Source organism: Cherax quadricarinatus, chromosome 28 (genome assembly GCF_038502225.1).
Source record: "Cherax quadricarinatus isolate ZL_2023a chromosome 28, ASM3850222v1, whole genome shotgun sequence".
Classification (NCBI taxonomy): Eukaryota; Metazoa; Arthropoda; class Malacostraca; order Decapoda; family Parastacidae; genus Cherax; species Cherax quadricarinatus.
This window is the reverse complement of record NC_091319.1, coordinates 601,376-619,520: the sequence shown is the minus strand read 5'-3', so window position 1 is coordinate 619,520 and position 18,145 is coordinate 601,376. Positions and strand designations below refer to the sequence as shown.

Genomic DNA, 18,145 nt, shown 5'->3' with positions numbered 1-18,145 from the left:
ATAACGAAATGTATACCGAAATTTCACACATTGCGTAAACAGTACTTTGTGTGCGCACTCTCGGGTCAGCCAGGTGGCAACCTTTCACTTGTACCACCGTGACACAGGTCTTGAAACAATTTTTTTTTAAATCACAATTCATAATATATTTTTTACTCGCTATCCTTAAATGGGGTTTGTGACATTAGTGGATGGTGCTTGGATAGAGGCATGAGGTTGCCACTTTGCTGACCTGAGTTAGAATCGACATAAAACCTTCCTTACACAATCACACATTTAATTTTAGTGTAAAATATTTCGAAAGGGTAGGAAAAGTAAGCAAGATTGCTTTTTTTTCAAGATCTGCTGTCTGTATTTAATGAAGACAATTTCAGTAAAAGAGGCGTGTGTATCTCAGTGTATAGACACTGAGAGTTTAATTATATTTCTAGCTTGATGATTAAATTAGTCCTGGTATTGATGTATAAGTGAAATGTTAAATGTTGCTTTAATAACATAGGTGCAGTCGTTAGGTTTTAGATTAAAAATAAATAAATTAATGACGGTGTAAGGAGGGAGGTCACAATTGTATTTAAGAACTCAAGGCTAAATGTAGCTTTTAAGTTGTGGGAAGGTGACTGTGATTCTTTGACGCTATATTGTGGGGACTAGAGGGGTCGAGGCCAGCTGCTACCGTAATGGACTTAAACAAATATACATGTACACTGGGTCTCTCTTGCGGCCGCCTCCTCCTTCACCATTTTCTACTACTACTTTTCCTCTTGTTCTCATTATTTTACTCTACTCTTCACCTCTATTCCTACTTTTATTAATTCTAATACTACAACTCATCATCTAGTACTCATATATTACTGTGTGACATACGTACTGCCCAGCCTCCCCTGTCACCCCCTGATTAATCAGTCTGTTTCTGTCCATGTTCACGCGCCAATTATCTCATGCATCACTAGCCTAGGAAGTCTGAACATCCATGCTTCGACAAAAAGCAAGAAGGTACGCCAATCTTCGTGTTGGCCAGAAGAGATTTAGGTCTTGTCGCAAGAGCAGTACCTTCTCTGCTGCTCTTGTTGCCAGTGTGTGCGTTCTCCCTCACCTCACCCTCACACCGCACGTGCTATAGGGCTCCCCTACTGGTGATAAAGTATGCTCTCCCCTGGTTGTTTGGGTGGTTATGCGTTGATGGCTTGTGTTATGAATCTCAGTGGATGATTTTGGGGAGGTGGGCTGTGTTATGAATTTCATTGGGTGGTTTTGGGGAGATTTGGGAGGGGTTAGGCGGTTTAGTGGCTGATTAAGTTGATGGTTGAGTCAGTTGGTGTGTAGGTGGTTGGCGGCGTGAGTGGGTTGAGTAGTTGATGATAGAAGAGTGTAACATTGGTGGCATGCGTGTGAAAGCGGTTGATGGTGGTCACTATAATAGGATGGCTTGCTCGACAACCTCTTGTGCTTCCCGCACCTGCCTACCTCCATCTAGCTCCTCTTTCCCTTCTCTCCTCAATTTTGTCTTTCCTTCTCTTCGCTCTCCTGTTTTTCTTCCTCCTCTTTCTACCTTCTATTTTCTTTCCGCCCTTTTCCCAGTTTCGGGGATTTGCGTACTTTCACAGCTGCCAGACAGGTCAGCCGAGTCTGTTATTACCTGTCGCAGTCCTCAGGCCTTCGTAATCATCACAACCTAATTAATATGACCTAACTTATCTTCCTTGTTCTTCCTTCTGCCTCTAAATTAGGCATGAGGAAGAAAAGGGAATAAAAGGATTTTTTATATTTATCAAATTGCGGATATACCCGATTTTGATAAATCATGAAAAATATATTTTCAGCGAGGTCAAAAGCTCAGTGCCCCAAGGCACTGTCCTGGCACCTCTGCTGTTTCTTATCCTCAGAGCAGACATAGATAAAAACACCCGGCACACTTTTGTATCATCATTTGCAGATGACACTAAAGCATGAAAGTCACTACGGTAGAGGACACTGAAAAATTACGGGAGGGCATAAGCAGGATTTTCCAGTGGGCAATGGAGAACAACATGACGTTCAATGGTGATAAGTTCCAGCTGCTTAGGTATCAAAAGAATGAAGAACTCAAAAGAAACACTATATACAAAACTCAAGAGTCACCAAATAGAATGAAAGGAACACGTAAAAGACCTGGGAATAATGTCAGCTGACCTTTCTTTTAAGGAACATAAGACAAAGATCACGACAGCCAGGAAGATGACGGGGTGGGTATTGAGAACTTTCAAAACAATTGAAATAATGCCGATGGTGACACTTCAAATCGCTAGTGCTCCCGCATTTAGAATATTGCTCAGTGCTGACGGCCCCGTTCAAAGCAGGAGAAATATCAGAGCTGGAACAAATACAGAGATCGTTTATGGCTCGCATTGAGTCAGTAAAATACCTAAATTACTGGGAACGCCTGCAAGTCTTGAACATGTACTCATTGGAGCGTAGGAGAAAGAGGTACATGATAATATATACCTGGAAGGTACTCGAGGGCCTGGTCCCAAATCTGCACACTGCCATAACAACATACTGGAGTGAGAGATATGGGAGGAAGTGTAAAATAAACCCAGTGAGGAGCAGGGGTGTGGTGGAGACAATAAGGGAACATTGTATCAACATCCGGGGTCCCAGACTATTCAACATCTTACCAGAAGATATCAGAAACACGGCTGGAACAAGTGTAGAATTCTAGCCTTCAAGAGGAAACTGGACAAGTATCTTCACCAGGTGCCAGATCAACCAGACTGTGATGGATATGTGGGGCAGCAGGCCTCTAGCATCAATAGCCTGGTTGACCAGGGAATCACCAGACAAGCCTGGCCCATGGCCAGGCTTGTTAAACTTTCGAAACTCTCCAAAGGTATATCAAAGGACAAAGGTACTTCATTTTTTTTTTTACATACCTGCCTCTCTTCCACAACTCTCCTACTCCTTCCTCACTCCCTCCCATCGCCTCCGGGTTGGTGGTAATAGTACCAAGGATGTAGAGGAAGAGAGGTGAAGAAAGGTCAAGCGGCATAAGTAGTCATCTGGGTAGCATTTCCTCATCAAATTCTTCACGTGAGCTGCTCTTTCGTAGCAGGCAAGGAGCTCCGCATCACCAGATCTTCTAGAGGTGTTCTTGCTGTATTTCCGCTTGACGTTACCATTGTCCTCCTTACTGCTCATTAAAGTCTCCCGGCTTCTATTAGGCTTTCAGAAACTCATCCCTCTGGAGAGAGATTCACTATAACTTTGGATATATTATCCACGTCGAAGAATTAGTCATACCGTTATGCTAACCATTCACAACACCAATCCACAATTTGGGAAGGGAATTTTTCTAAGAAAGACATGTGTGTAACGTTATTGAAGCTCTCGTAATTTTGTCGGCAAAAACATAAGAAAGAAGAAACACTGCAGCAGGCCTACTGGCCCATGCGAGGCAGGTCTAAATCTCCCACCGGCTTAAGCCAATGACCCAACCTAGTCGTGTCAGGTCACATCCCCTTAGGGAAGGAACACAGCATCAGACCCACCAGCACAAGCCAGTCAGGTCCATCTCACACCCACCCACACCCACTCATGTATTTATCTAACCTATTTTTTAAGCTACATAACGTTTTAGCTTCTATGGCGATATTCGAAAGTTTGTTCCAATCTTCCACAACTCTGTTGCCAAACCAGTGCTTTCCTATATCCTTCCTGAATCTGAATTTTTCCAACTTAAAACTATTGGTGTGAGTCCTGTCATAGCTAGATATTTTTAGCACGCTATTTACATTCCCTTTATTTATTCATGTTTTCCATTTTTACACCTCAGTCATATCCCCCCCTAATTCTGTGCATCTCTAGAGAGTGCAGATTCAGGGCCCTCAATCTATCCTCATAGGGAAGATTTCTGATATATGGGATGAACGTTGTCATCCTCCCCTGTATGTTTTCCAGTGCAGTTATATCCATTCTGTTATACGGCGACCAAAACTGTGCAGCATAATATAAATGAGGCCTAACCAAAGATATATAGAGGCGAAGAACTACCCGAGGACTCCTAATATTTATGTTTCTTGATATGAAGCCAAGGATTCTGTTCGCTTGTATTGGGAATACTTATGCACTGTTATCTTGGTTTTAGATTACTGCTAACCAGAACTCCCAAATCCTTTTTGCAATCAGTAATATTAAGATCTACATTATTTAGTTTACATGTGGCATGGTTATTTTCCTGTCCAATGTTTAGAACTTTGCGTTTGTCTATACTAAACTGCATCTGCCACCTCTCCGACCATTGCATCAGTCTTGTTCAAATCTTAATGGAGTGCTTTAATGTCTTCGTCAGGATGAATTTCACTACCTATTTTGGTGTCATCGGCATACTTATGTCGCTATTTATTCCCTCATCTGTGTCGTTTATGCATATTGTGAACAACAAGGGGCCCAAAATATGAAAGTTAAGACACATGTGCAACATCTTAACGTCTTAACTTTCATATTGTCGGTATTTTATACATAATGTTCAATCTGTCAGACACTGCAACACAAGGGTATCTTGGTACAGACCTGCAATCAACTTCGACAACTTCCACTAGTGAGAGCGGCTGGATTTGAGAGGGACCTGACCTCTCAGCATCTGAGTTCTTACCTCTCCTAGTGGCCTACGTCTCACCTCTTGGCGCTATAAAAAGCTCCATCCTGTCACTTCATCTCCATATTGTTTCTTACTATGGAACAATGCTCTTCTCCAGACTGAGGGACTGACCACCTCAAAACTTTAAGGGTGATGGACTGATTACATCGTCTTCAAGTATCTTCTGCTTCTATCAACTTTTCTGTACTTGACTGAAGAAGCCTACTGTGTAGGCGAAACGTTTCATAATAAAGATACCTAACTGTTGCATATGTCTTACCTAACAACGGTATTTTATACCTTTCTTGCACAAGGGGCCCAAAACTGACCCCTGTGGAACACCGCAATGAAAGTAATCACCCAGCATATCAGATTTCCATCCATGAAAGACATCTCTAGGTTGCTGTGTGTTACGTTAACACAGTTTGACCGCCTCACCTGTGTTTTTGGAAGGAAGTGCCAAGATGCTTCCCTTGAGATGGTGAGAAATACGGTATCAAGAATGAAAATAATGGGGCGCTAACTATGTTAGCATGTACCTCAGAATGATTGTTAACATCCGCCTATTGTTCACTGTTGATGACTGCCTGAGCACTGATGATAGTGTGGCCCGCTACTCTGTTGCATATTAGCAAGATAGTGTGGCCCGCTACTCTTTTTTTGCATACAAGTACGATGGTGCAGCCTGCTACTCTTGCTAGCACGATATTGTAGCCGCTGCCTATTAGTACTATGGTGGAGTTTAATTTTATCTGTTAGCTTCTGCTGCTAGCAATATTGTGTTGCTGCCGTTTCGTATAGAGATTATGGTGCAGGTAGTATATAGAATGCGATCTTCCGGTTGACAATTTGCACAGTCAGGCTGTTGGTGCTTCCTTCACGCATTCTTAATTTAAGCAACACAGCCTGGCTGATCAGGTAATTATCCAGTTCACTCTTGTCAGCAATGAGGGGTTTGGGGAAAATTCTTCGTATATTCAGTGGAGGGCATATATATATATATTATGATGAATGTGGCTTCTGAAATGGATGGAGGAGGTTGGATATGTCATGCAACAAGGCATAAAGTCTATATAGTAACTGTCACGTTCACCATTGTCTCTTATTATTTCTCTAGTCCAAGTTCATTCACAATCGCATTCATTAATAAATAATTCAAGTCGCTTTTTGTTTTGGTTGGCTGTTTATTTAAAATATATGATTTATTTCTTGTGAGTGGAGCAGCTTAGTTGTGGTAAGGAGGGGGATGAAGCGTGGCTGAAGAAAGATTGTGATATATCATCTTAAGGTGAACACCAGTGTGTCTCACAGCACCTTGAGGGGCTCTTGACCTCTTGTTGATTCACTGATAACCGTCATCTGAATCACGGCCACGTTACTTAAGTGCGTACCATCAGCACCTAAACTACCACTCTTAGTCAGCAGGTGTTCTTAATCATTTGTACGAAGGGTCGACACCACACTGTATACTCTCTGCCTTCCCTTCAGTCAAGGTGCCTTGATGCTAGTGAAACGTTCTTGATCCAAAGAATTCGAAATCCCTCCTTCTCCTTCGGATCAAACTTGTTTACTTCTGTAGCTCCTATAAGTTGAGAGCTGCACCATAAATATAATAGTAATTGGCTCTTATGTAGAAACAAAATGTAATTTATTTTGGTTGTGAATGGTGGCGGTGGATAGAGATGGCTAGGTGAGTGGAGGTGTGTACACAGGTTTAGTCTCAGCTCCTGGCTCTGATCTTAACCTACTACTGACCAGCGACTTTTTTTTCTTTTGCACGTGCCATTTCATACTCTTGAAATTTATGTATGAAGTATTTGAGGTGTAGGGGGTGTTTGTTTGCGCTAAACGTGTGTTTATTTTGGTTGCAGGTGTGGCTGAAGTATGATGCTCGCGCCCTGCTGCTTAGCCTCGCCTTAATCATTACGGTTTGTATCCTAGTCTTCTCTTATGAGCTCTCATGTCTGTCTCTCGGGTAGCTAGCAGTTGTTGGTGAAGAACTACTGAGCTCTAGCTTGGTGGTAAAGCATTCGTCTCACAACTCAGATATCTTTCATTCTATTTCCTGAGTGAGTGGCATTCAGTCCCTGTTCACCTAACAGTAAGTACATACCTTGTGAGGGTGTTTACGGGAGTTGATCCTTGGGAACTTGACTTTGTAAGAGGTCATGGTACCTCATTAACAAACAGCTAGTTTCCTTGGTGTTGAGTTTGGGTACTCTCTGGATAAACAAAGAGGTTCGGGGTGATATGGTTCATGATTCACGAGTATTCCCAGACTGTTTAAGAGTGTCATTCTGCAATAGGAATTACGCAGTGAGAACTTGGTGTTAGTGTAGATGCCCCACATTGGGTGAGGCAGGACGAATTGCCTGGAAGAGTGTAGGTAAACAGTGTATGGCCAGAATTTCCGTGGGGACTTTGCGTTCAGAATCCTACTGGAGGGATTAGGATTGTTGTGCTTGACTTCTTATAATCCGAGGTCAGGCTAGAGCTAGAGAGATTGCTGTAGCAGACCCTAGTCCAGAAGGTTGTGCTAGTGTCTTTTGTAAGTACTTACTGCTTAAATATATCTGTGTTCCCAATATTTTCGTAGTTGTGTAATGAATTATTGTAAATTCCCATAAATTATCATTTTAACAGATATTACTTACATTGTGTTTTAATCAGGCTGGAATTTTTTTTATTGATCTGTGGGGGTTACGAAGTAGGCTTTACACTCGCCTTGATATTAGCCGATTGCTGTGGGTCGCACCCTAGAGAGTGATAGTATATTATAGTTAGGGCTAAGATATGAAATAAGGTAAGGTAGGATAACATCATTTAGCCTGTATATTGAGCTTTTAAAGTTTTTTCTTTCCTTTACTTAGTTTCACTAATGCTGTAAAACTATGATAGTACTACAAATCACTGGAGTTAGCGTGGTGTCAGAACATATCCGTTGTGATGGCCTTTTCTTCCTCTTTGTTCTGGTCTCAGAGTTGCTTGAGGTGTGACCTTTGACCCGGGCTTTCTGATGACCCTCATGTTCTCTCTCTCCACAGGTAATGGGGGAGTCTCGGAAGAGTATGTTGTGTAATTCACAATTACGCCTGACCTTTGAGGGAAATGCCAACTTAAATTATGTTCTTGTTTTGTTTTGTGTGTTGTAATGCAATTGTTGAGGTGATGCGTGTGCTGAGTCATTACTTTTTGTGTTCTTGTGACGCAAATGTTACTTTCTTCGCCACATTCCTGCAATATTCCTAATATTGCTTTGCTTAAACTACTACAATATTTGTGTGCTCTTTTCGTCATTTTTTCGGATAATATTGGTACATAAAGCGCATAGGGGTTGGCTTTAGGAATAAAACTGTTCAAAACAGTTGACATAAAGAAAACTTGCAAGCTGCTGTATCATCTTGAATTCAGAGAGACTAAATATGTATTAAAAATTCCCAGCTTAACAGTGGCGTACACAGCGTCAAGGAATGTCCACCACCACCGCCATGACCACTTCTTCACACTGCAGAGTCACACTGTCAACACCAGCGCCACACAACACTTTTCATGGCAGCAAAACCAGTTTCCATGTTTCGGTACTAAGTGCTTCAATGCTAAGTAATAAGACATGCGGGTTTCCACTTAGCATCGACAAATGTTCGTTACATTTTCATATGTAGAAGAGAGCAGCAACATTAGTAAACTGGCCTTTGCCACAAGAATAGGACAGTTAATAAGATGAAGGATTTTAAAAAAGTACAAAGACAAAAATGGATTTGTAACCATAGTATAGTATATACATTTCAGCGTAGAAAAGTGTAGGGGTTCTACCTCTAGGAAATATAAATTATGGTTGCCTAATATCAGATAAGCCACATGGAAATTGTTAAGTCAGAGCTTGTAAAAATTATAATGTGAGAATAAGGATCTAAAGCAAAGAAAACAGTGTATAAATATATGAAATAAAACCACTAATATTCATATCTAGAAGCATCAGTAACTAAAGTTCAAGTGTTTTGCTTCAGCTTTATCATGATGTTGAGACAGCACTTAGGTTACGGTTGTGCTCCCAGTACGGTACAGTAAATGTAAATTCTCTTGAAAAATATATAATGCAGGGTAACTAAGCAAATCCTGAAAATTAACAACCTTACTTACAAATAGTAAGGAAAGTTAAATTATAATTATTTCGTAAAACGTAGTAAGATGAGCCTCAAGATAGTATGGGGAGGTTTGAGGTCCTTCATCCTGGTGAAAGACTCGTTTCAGCTAATTAAAGCTTCCATCCTCCTCCTCCTCCTCAGATCTAACCTTGGATTATTCTCTGGTGGTTAATCCAAGGAAAATCTTCAACCTTTGATATAAATTTTACGAACTTTAGTGTGTTTTTAGAGCACATTTTTAAAGGCTACCCCAGTGTAAAGATCTTCAGAAAAAAAAACTTAGTGGTAATATACGATTACTTCCTCCGCCAAGTTCAAGATCAGCCAGGCTGTGATGGATATGTGGGCCAGCTGCCCGTCAGTACCAACAACATGATTGAACAGCCAGTCACGATCACCAGAAAAGCCAGGCCTCAGACCAGGCTGCGAGGGTGGAAAAACTCTCGAAATCGGTCACTGGTATATCAAAGGTATATTATTGTTTATAATTACCAGGGTTTGAGTAGTAAGATTAGGAAGGGCTGTGGCCAGATGGTGAAGGTGCCCAGATACCTTGATGAGAGAGAGGTTCTGGCCACCGTAACCAGTGCTTTGAAGGCGCCCACCTTCTTTTTTCCTGTTCTTTGATAGTCAGATTCTACTATATTGATCCAATTACGGGTGGGTACTTTGATGCCGTGAGAGGCTCTTGATGCAAGGACTTGGTGCTACTCCTTTCCTAGGATCGCACCTGATTACCTCTTGTTAGGTAAATGGACAGAGATGCAACATAAAGAGAAGCCTCGCCACAACCCGTTGCCCAGCTCAACGGGAACCCCAAGTGCAGAGGTCTGACGGAAGTCAAAAGCGTCCTGATGGAGCCACTATGCTACCCTGGAAGGGTGGAAAGCAGATTGCCTGGGACTACACCTGTGCCGCCACATTGGCAGACACCTACTTGCCATACTCCACAGCTGAAGGGGGTGGAGCTGCTAGCCACAGGGAGACCCAGAAGATCCGCAAATGTGAAGACCTTCCCCTTTGCTATAACTTCATCCCAATAGGGTTGGAGACCCTTGGAGCATGGGGCAAGTGTTCTCTAAAGTTCCTCAAAGAGCTGCATGAAAAGCTCACCATAGAAACCAAGGACCACAGAGCGACCAGCTTCCTCTTTCAGAGACTCAGTGTCGCGATGCAGAGAGGAAATGCCTGCAGCATCTTGGGCACGCGGCCCACCGCCAGGGAGCTGGACGAAGTATTCGAGATGTATTTCTGAGTTGTTATCTAGGTTGTTTTACTCTCTGTTGTATTTTTGTGAATGTTTTGTCAATGTATTTTGTCTTTAAATGAAATATATATTAAATACAATATATATCAAATAGCTTCAGGGAGAACCTCGAGTTTTCCCTGAAGCAAGTTTATTCTTTTCTCTGAGGATGAGGGTCCCAAGGACAGTTCCACAGGCGGTACCTCCCTATATATATATATATATATATATATATATATATATATATATATATATATATATATATATATATATATATATATATATAGGGAGGTACCACCTTTAGAACTGTCCTTGGGACCCTCATCCTCAGAGAAAAGAATAAACTTGCTTCAGGGAAAACTCGTACGTGTGTGTGTGTGTGCGTGCGTGCGTGTGCGCGCATGCGTGCGTGTGCGCGCGTGCGTGCGTGCGCGTGCGTGCGTGTGTGCGCGTGCGTGCGTGCGTGTACACTCCCTTTAGGATTAAGCAACAATATAAAATATAAACGCGTAGCCATTTTGTGAGCCTCAGCTTTCACTCGAGCAGTGTACTTGATTTCTCAAATGTCTGGTGTGAAAACGTGTTCAAGTGAGAATCAGCCGAGGAATTAATGATAACATACCAGGCTAGCGCTCTCTCTTACACACACACACACACACACACACACACACACACACACACACACACACACACACACACACACACACACACACACACACACACACACACACACACACACACACACACACACACACACACACACACACAGGAAGTGGAATAGCCTAGCAAGTGAAGTAGTGGAGGCAGGAACCATACATAGTTTTAAGAAGAGGTATGACAAAGCTCAGGAAGCAGAGGAGAGGACCTAGTAGCGATCAGTGAAGAGGCGGGGCCAGGAGCTGAGTATCGACCCCTGCAACCACAATTAGGTGAGTACACACACACACACACACACACACACACACACACACACACACACACACACACACATGTACGTCTGTGTCTGTGTCCGTCAATCCGTCCAGCCATCTGTTTGCACGTTATGGATTTTTTTTTTTTGTATAGTGCTAGACAAGCAGTGTAACATTAACAATTGAACTAAGGTTCCCATTTGACTCCTTTGACTTAATTGACTTATAATGTGAACAACTTTGAAAGCTTATATTGGAACAGGACGTGTAAAAAGTAGAAGACCTACAAGAGACGGGTGTTGATGTCATCGATTGTGACTTAACAGCTGCTTGTTTAATAAAAAAACAGCTGGCGAAGTCATGTCTTTAGGGAGACCTCATTGCAAATAATATATGGGAGGACGAAAGTAGGAATGGTATTAACATCACCGTCTAGAATTATGATATACTGGGTTGTGTGGGGTTAGCTGGCCTACTCTTTGAGATATACATTCAAGCGCTAAACTGGGTGCCAACTGTATTGTGTAGGATTTATGTTTTAGTATCATTTATAGGCAGACTCTCTGGCCAAGCCTTAAGTCACGTGACTTCCGTGGCACATAGGCCGCCCCCTTACATGCCCCTTACATGCCAGACGGGATAGGCTGGGCTCATCCACGCTTACCAGTATAACGGCTCTAATAGTCTACATTTTGTTTCCTTTGCTACCTTCGCTCCTTAAAGAACCCTATAACAGGGGTTTGTGCTGTTACAGTTATTGCCGCTACCTATTTTTGAGGCAACAGCTTCACTATGTAACGGAGAGACCACCGGGAGAGAATAGTAATTCGTGTTTGTATATGCTCCCCCATTTAGTGGGTGTACATGCAGGTAAAGGTCAGGTGCTGTAAACACACTTCAGTGAAAGTGTTTGCAAACCAAGACTTCACGCTTCGTTTTTCACTCATAACCTATAAGATTAAAACATTTTTTTTTTTAAAGATTAGTGGAATGAGCATTCTGTTATACTACGTGGAAAAGGGCGTTGGTGAGTGATGGAGCTACCAGGTGAGACAAAAATGGGCTTGTCATCTTACGACCCCAAAAGCACGATACCTTCCCACACCATGAGTATTTTTTTTTTCCTTCGCCTCGATGGGCGAGTTTATTGGCAGCGCCGCTCATCCTTTAAGTAAATGTTTGCTCATGAAATCATAAATCATAAAACAGTAAATATCAAATCAAATAGACACCTTTGGCGATAACACCTTTATTCACAGGTTCTCAGAGTGAACTTGTGGCCATTGAATGACTCAAACTGAATGTAAATAAAGTTCTTAATTTTTATTTACGTGGTACATTTGTCATCACAGTACTAAATAATGGAAGTAAATTCTTTTGAGATTAAACATTCTGGCTGTGTGGATGAAGTACTGTGCACTCGATGCCGAGTTTCAGGTCCGAATCCTGCTGTGGACTCGAGAGATAATGTTTTGTAGGCTTTACAATTCGCGAAATTATTTATAAACATTATCTCTCAGTTCATAGCATGATTCAAAACTACACACACTGCATCAAAGTACGCAGTACTTTATCCACACAGAAAGACCCCTGTTAATAAGTATGAGCGCCTAGCCGAAGCTAGACGGTCACTCCCATACCCCGGAGCACCAAACATATCACCTGAATTACACATACTCTTATACATCAGTAGTATATGCAATGCTAGTTAATCTAACAAGTGTTTTGGGAAATTAGAACAGAGATTCATTTAGTACTTACACATAACGTACGGTAGGTCAGTATTGGAGTATGTGGCGCCAGCATGGAACCCTCACGTGATTAAGCATATGAAAACAAAGAAAATCCGAAGGTTGGCAACGAGATTGACACTGGAACTTCGGAGAATAGACTTGAGACTCGGCGAACCCAGCCTACTAGCACTTGTAGAGGTAGACAAAGGATATCAGGACATACGGCGTATTCGTAGAACTAGATGAGTTGGATAAGAATAAGCTGTTTGAAGTGTGAAGAGAGGAAGCCATTGAACATAGATTGTAGCTAATGGAGGGTGAGAATAAGACACAGGAGTAGAACACCATTTCATTCTTAGGGTAGTGAATAAATGGAGGCCAGGAATAAGTAAAACCGGTTGGAAAGAATTAAGGGATTTGGACCAAGAGCTGTAGGTCGATCCCTGCAAACATAACTAGACGAATGCGCACATACATTGGACAGTTTTCAGTATGGGTTTGGTAAATGTACAAGTGACATTAGTGACATTACTGGTGGGCAAAAATTGCCACAGCTGGTTGGAGGGCGGCGAGTCTCTCTCTGCTCTTGGGTGACGTCATTGCGCTGAAATCGACGTAGGCACTGTAACTCAGGTATTCAGGCGTTAAGTTCAGTCTGGTTTTTCGTTATTAGACGAATTTGGTTATTTCATCATTATCCTGGCAATAGCGCTGCACACAAGTGACAAGCCATTGTGGTAGTTATCAGTCATGAATAGGTGCAGAATTACATAAGCCGCTATGTCTTCTGCCATTTCCATTATTCTGTTGTTGTTACTGTTAAATCCGGTTAGTGTGTGGCGTTTGTGATACGTGGGTAGTTCCTGCCCAAACAGATTGGTGTACCCAAGCAACCTTATGCATACCGCCAGAGAAAGTCACTTGGCCCAGTACGCTTTCCATACCACATGGTGTATAGATCATCATTTAACTTCGACAAATTATCATTGTGTAGGCGGGTAGGAGTGAAAATTGTATTTGGAACCGAGAAAAGAGTCCTGGGATGTTAAAAAATGTACATTGTATTCAAGAAAGTGTTTTGTTTTACCCGAAAGCTGCGAACGTGTTGTCTGGGTGCTTGGTATGTCGGAGTGAGCCCGTGAAAGATGAGTCAGGCGTGTTGGGTGTCTAGTGTGTACACATCATCATGGTCCTGGCATGATGTACACACTATCATGGTCCTGGCATGATGTACACACTATCATGGTCTTGTATTGGTTGATGTGGTCAGAAATGGCAGGCACACACAATTAAAAATACTAATCCTAGGAAAAGAAAATAATTATGGTATAAATAAGCTCAATAATGTAGATCTTAATAAACTGAATGCAAAAAGAACGCCACTTTGTAAAACCGGATTAGGATTCATTAATCAAATTATGTCTTTCAAGGTGGCTTCGAATTGCATCCGTAATTATAGATTCCATCAACTATCCCACAATTGAGGTTAAGCTGATTGGTATGTACGTAATTTGAAGCTAAGGACTTCTCTCTCGCTTTGTAAATGGTATTACATTTGACACTCTACTTATCTGGTACGATTCTTGTTTATATATACGTATATAGTGCTCTGGGAGAGTATATGATGGGTGTTGGAGTGCTCTGGGAGAGTAAATGATAGTTCCGAGTGTTTTTCTACACCCGGTCATGAGTCACACTCGATTCCTGTTTGTAGTGATCTGTTGCTATTTTTTTTTGCCAAGTTTTTCAGGACTGTCATTTGTGGTATGGATTTTGAAAAAAATTTGTCCTAACCTATATGTATAATGTCGTGCCGAATAGTTAAAATTTGCGATTTTAGCTTAAATAGCAGTGCTCTTCTTGCCGAATAAGGCAAGCGAAAATTTGTGTATTCAGTAATTTCGCAAAAATCATTCTGAACGTAACGATAAAAAATATATTTCAATGTGTTTGTTTATTATTAAATTATTGTAAACTTATCTAAAATATATTTACGTGGATTAAGCTAAATTAAATTGCGCTTGTTATAATAAGGTTAGGCAAGTTTTCTAAGGTTCTTTTGGTACAAAATCATTAATTTTTACATTAACATAAACGTATAAGGGAAAATTTTAGAAAGGACTTAATTTTAAATGAGTTCTTGCTGATTGACCAATTTTACCTATTCGGCACGACATATATATTATTGATCACCGGGATCTCATTTGTATCTTGCGTAAACGCAGATGAAAAAAATGTTACAGTTGACAAACATTTGTCACTAACAGCAGCAAGTTGACGTGAGTTACATTTAAGTGGGCCTATCTTTTCCCTAATCTTATTCCTGTATACCTGAAAAAAATTCTTTGGGTTGGCCTTTGATTCTCTCGCGAATTTAGTTTCATATTCTTTTCGACTTGCCCCTAGCCCATTTTTGGCTTCTTTCTTAAATTGAATGTATTGGTCATCAAAGTGACCCTCTCTTTTGATTCACCTGTAATGCCTCTCTTTTCACACAAGAGATGTTTTGATCTGTTTCATTCATTTAGGGGTAATTTATAATTCTCTTATTATGAATATATGCAGTGTGGCTGGAAGGAGTGGAAGACACAGAGTTGACAGTTATACAGTCCTTGCCGCTCAATGATGTATGTTGGCTTCGTTGCAGACTACAAGCTAAGGTAGTTCTTCCTTCGAAGGGGTTTCTTGATACCGGTGAAAAACTTTTGATCCAACGAATTTGAGCTACTCTCCCCTTTCTTGGATCAAATTTGATTCTCCCCTGGCGCAGTTTAACCTTAAGGTAGCTCATTCTACAATGCCTAGAGGCTGGCGTGCCTCACAACCCAGGACACAGTGTCGAGCTAGTATATGGTGGCTGGGTTGAAGGTGACGACATGCAAAGGTAATGATGATGCAAGAACAAGACGGAGGAGTGTTGGGGTGAACACTGTCGGGTATAATGCGTTGAGAGACACGCGTAGGACGGTGCGTATTTGTGTACAGGGCGGGGCCACGCTACTGTCTACAGCCGCCTACCGTCTCGACCCCAACGACCGAACACCAGCTTCAGCTCTTCCTCAGACACTGCCACCCTTATAGAGAGCCTCTGTGTCAGGCCTTGATTCCGTAACCTGGTGCGTGTTTTGAACTTTATACAGTTACAATTTTTAAGATAAATGTCTGTTTTTTAGATTTTTCCTAACAAGGCATACATACTATGAGTGTTAATTCAGTATATGATTAAATCCATGTGTCATGTGGGTTCGATAACGTGGATGGGGTAAAAATACTCACGTAGGCTGGTTAGTACGTATATAAAGGAAAATATGGGAAGCGCCAATAGCCGACCTGCCTCACTCTGCTCCCTATCTCAGACTGACCCACCAGTGCCTAGCGGGTAACGGCATTCAAAAACATGCTATGGTCAGCAGTAACGTGAACAGTCAGTGATTCACACAGACGGTTGGTAGTGACTCATCTACTGGTAACTGGTTACTGGTAACTGGTACTGGTAACTGGTACTACTGAGAGCTCGGCAACGCTAACGTATGTCGTCCCGACATACAGCTAATACAAACTAGAGACAGGTGTACGGCTTGGCCTGATTCTATACAATGTCAAAGTACACAACAAGTGAACATTATAACATACATAAGTAGAATATTGGAATGGAAGCTTACATAATTGAAACTGTAATAAAACTGTAACGCATTACAAGGTATGATATAGCACAACTCATCGAATGAGACTCAACATTGGGATTACACAATAGAAGTGATAAAAAAAATTTGATCGATCGATAATCAGTGTCAAGTTTAGTGTCATACGTTAACTTTTATGCTATTAGGATGTCAAACAATTCAGTTTGTTGTTAACTCTTATGCCTAGAGTTCTCATTCTTTATCAGTGGTCTTTGTAAGTGATTTAAGGAAGGTATTACTATTGATGAGCTTGGGAGTAGTTTTCAGATGTGATATTAAATGAACACAACTTTTGTGAAGGGTTGAAATGCTTTTGTTGTCTACAGTTCGTTCAGGTTATAAAACTTGATATTTTTGTATATTTCCAAAACCGATTAGGTGTGTGTGTATTTACTTATAGATAGTAAGATTTGTAGTGACTGGTTATTTCATAGCATTCTAATACAAAATAGTTAGTGTTAATCTCATTAATCTTATAACTGATACTAGAAGCATCTAGCTCCTTCCTCATAATAAGAACCTCAGTAGTTTTAGAACAGCCAAGAATAATTCTGAGGGCTTCGTTGTGCATTAACTCTAAGGGCCGGAGATAACTTTTCTTAGCCAACATTAACATGGGCGCATCATAATTAAGGTCTAATACTGTATAGGTTATGTACATCATTTTCATTATTCTTACTTTAGCACCATTGTTGTGGGTTGTAACCAGCAACATCTCTGAGTGCATTTAGCTTATAAGTGTCGAGCATTTTTATATCTTGGGTTAGCAATGACTTGCACAGGGATGCATAGCCTCACGGTTGACATTTCTAAAAGCGTTGTCACCTGTCATGCCTTCGTAATATATTATCACTGGCGAGTGCGGGGTTAGCATAGGGCACCTGACTCCACCAAGGTTAATTACTCGTGTGTGCGTGTGGTTACTTCCGTGTTGTCTTGTTGTGGTAAATATGGTTCACCTGTAACCTTGTGATACGAGTAGCTAATATCGTCACTAGGTAATCCCGTGTGTGTGTGGTACATATTAATGTTGTTCCATAAATAATGGGTTTTATCATTGTGGTACTTCTTGTTGGCCCGGACGCTGGCTTACATTGCGGTGGTAGTTCGAGTAGCCTGAGTGCCATACAAAGATATTAACTCGTTTTTGAAGAATGAGACACTTATGCAACATTTGGGAATCTGTATTGAAACGTTTCGCCGCAAAGTGCCGAAAGTACAGCATATGAAAGAAGTACATCAATCTTGAAGAAAGTACAGCATATGCTGTACTTTCTTCAAGATTGATGGACTGAACACATACCAGGCTGAGGGACTGATTACCTCAAACTACTCTCTTTACACCGTTTTTCTTTATATTGGACTGATGAAGCCACTGTGTGGCGAAACGTTTCCTCAGTATAGTTTCCCATATGTTGCATAAGTGTCTCATTCTTCAATTTGTCGGTTTTCTAAACCGTTTATCACAACATATTTTTGGCCTAAATAGCAAGGAGAATCCCTTTTCGTCAAAATTTGCTGTGAGTTATAGCCTATAACGAAGTGAATCACAATGTGTGATTCACTTCGTTATAGGGTATAGGGGTAGGGCATCTAATGCATTTAGCATTGTTTTGATTATTTTATATGACAATACATTAGTTAGGGTAGCAGCACATTGGTATTGATAACAGCAGACTGTTAATATAGTTAAAAAATGTTAATGATTTTAGATAATGAATTAATAATGTATGATAACAGCAGACTGTTAATATAGTTAAAAAATGTTAATGATTTTAGATAATGAATTAATAATGTAAGCAACTTTTTAAAAAG

General features: G+C 41.0%; 1 protein-coding gene across 10 annotated transcripts in view; it reads left to right on the top strand.

The window, feature by feature from the left end:
- Ack-like (activated Cdc42 kinase-like) overlaps positions 1 to 18,145 on the top strand; it is a 276,769-nt gene that overhangs the window by 99,808 nt on the left and 158,816 nt on the right. For 7 of the 10 annotated variants that reach the window (XR_008407684.2, XM_053782702.2, XM_053782704.2 and 4 more), the window contains one exon: positions 6,484 to 6,540. The exons of the other annotated variants lie outside the window; for them this stretch is intronic. The gene's annotated coding sequence lies outside the window, so the exon portion shown is untranslated. The remainder of the gene's footprint in view (positions 1 to 6,483; positions 6,541 to 18,145) is intronic. 10 annotated transcript variants of the gene reach the window in all.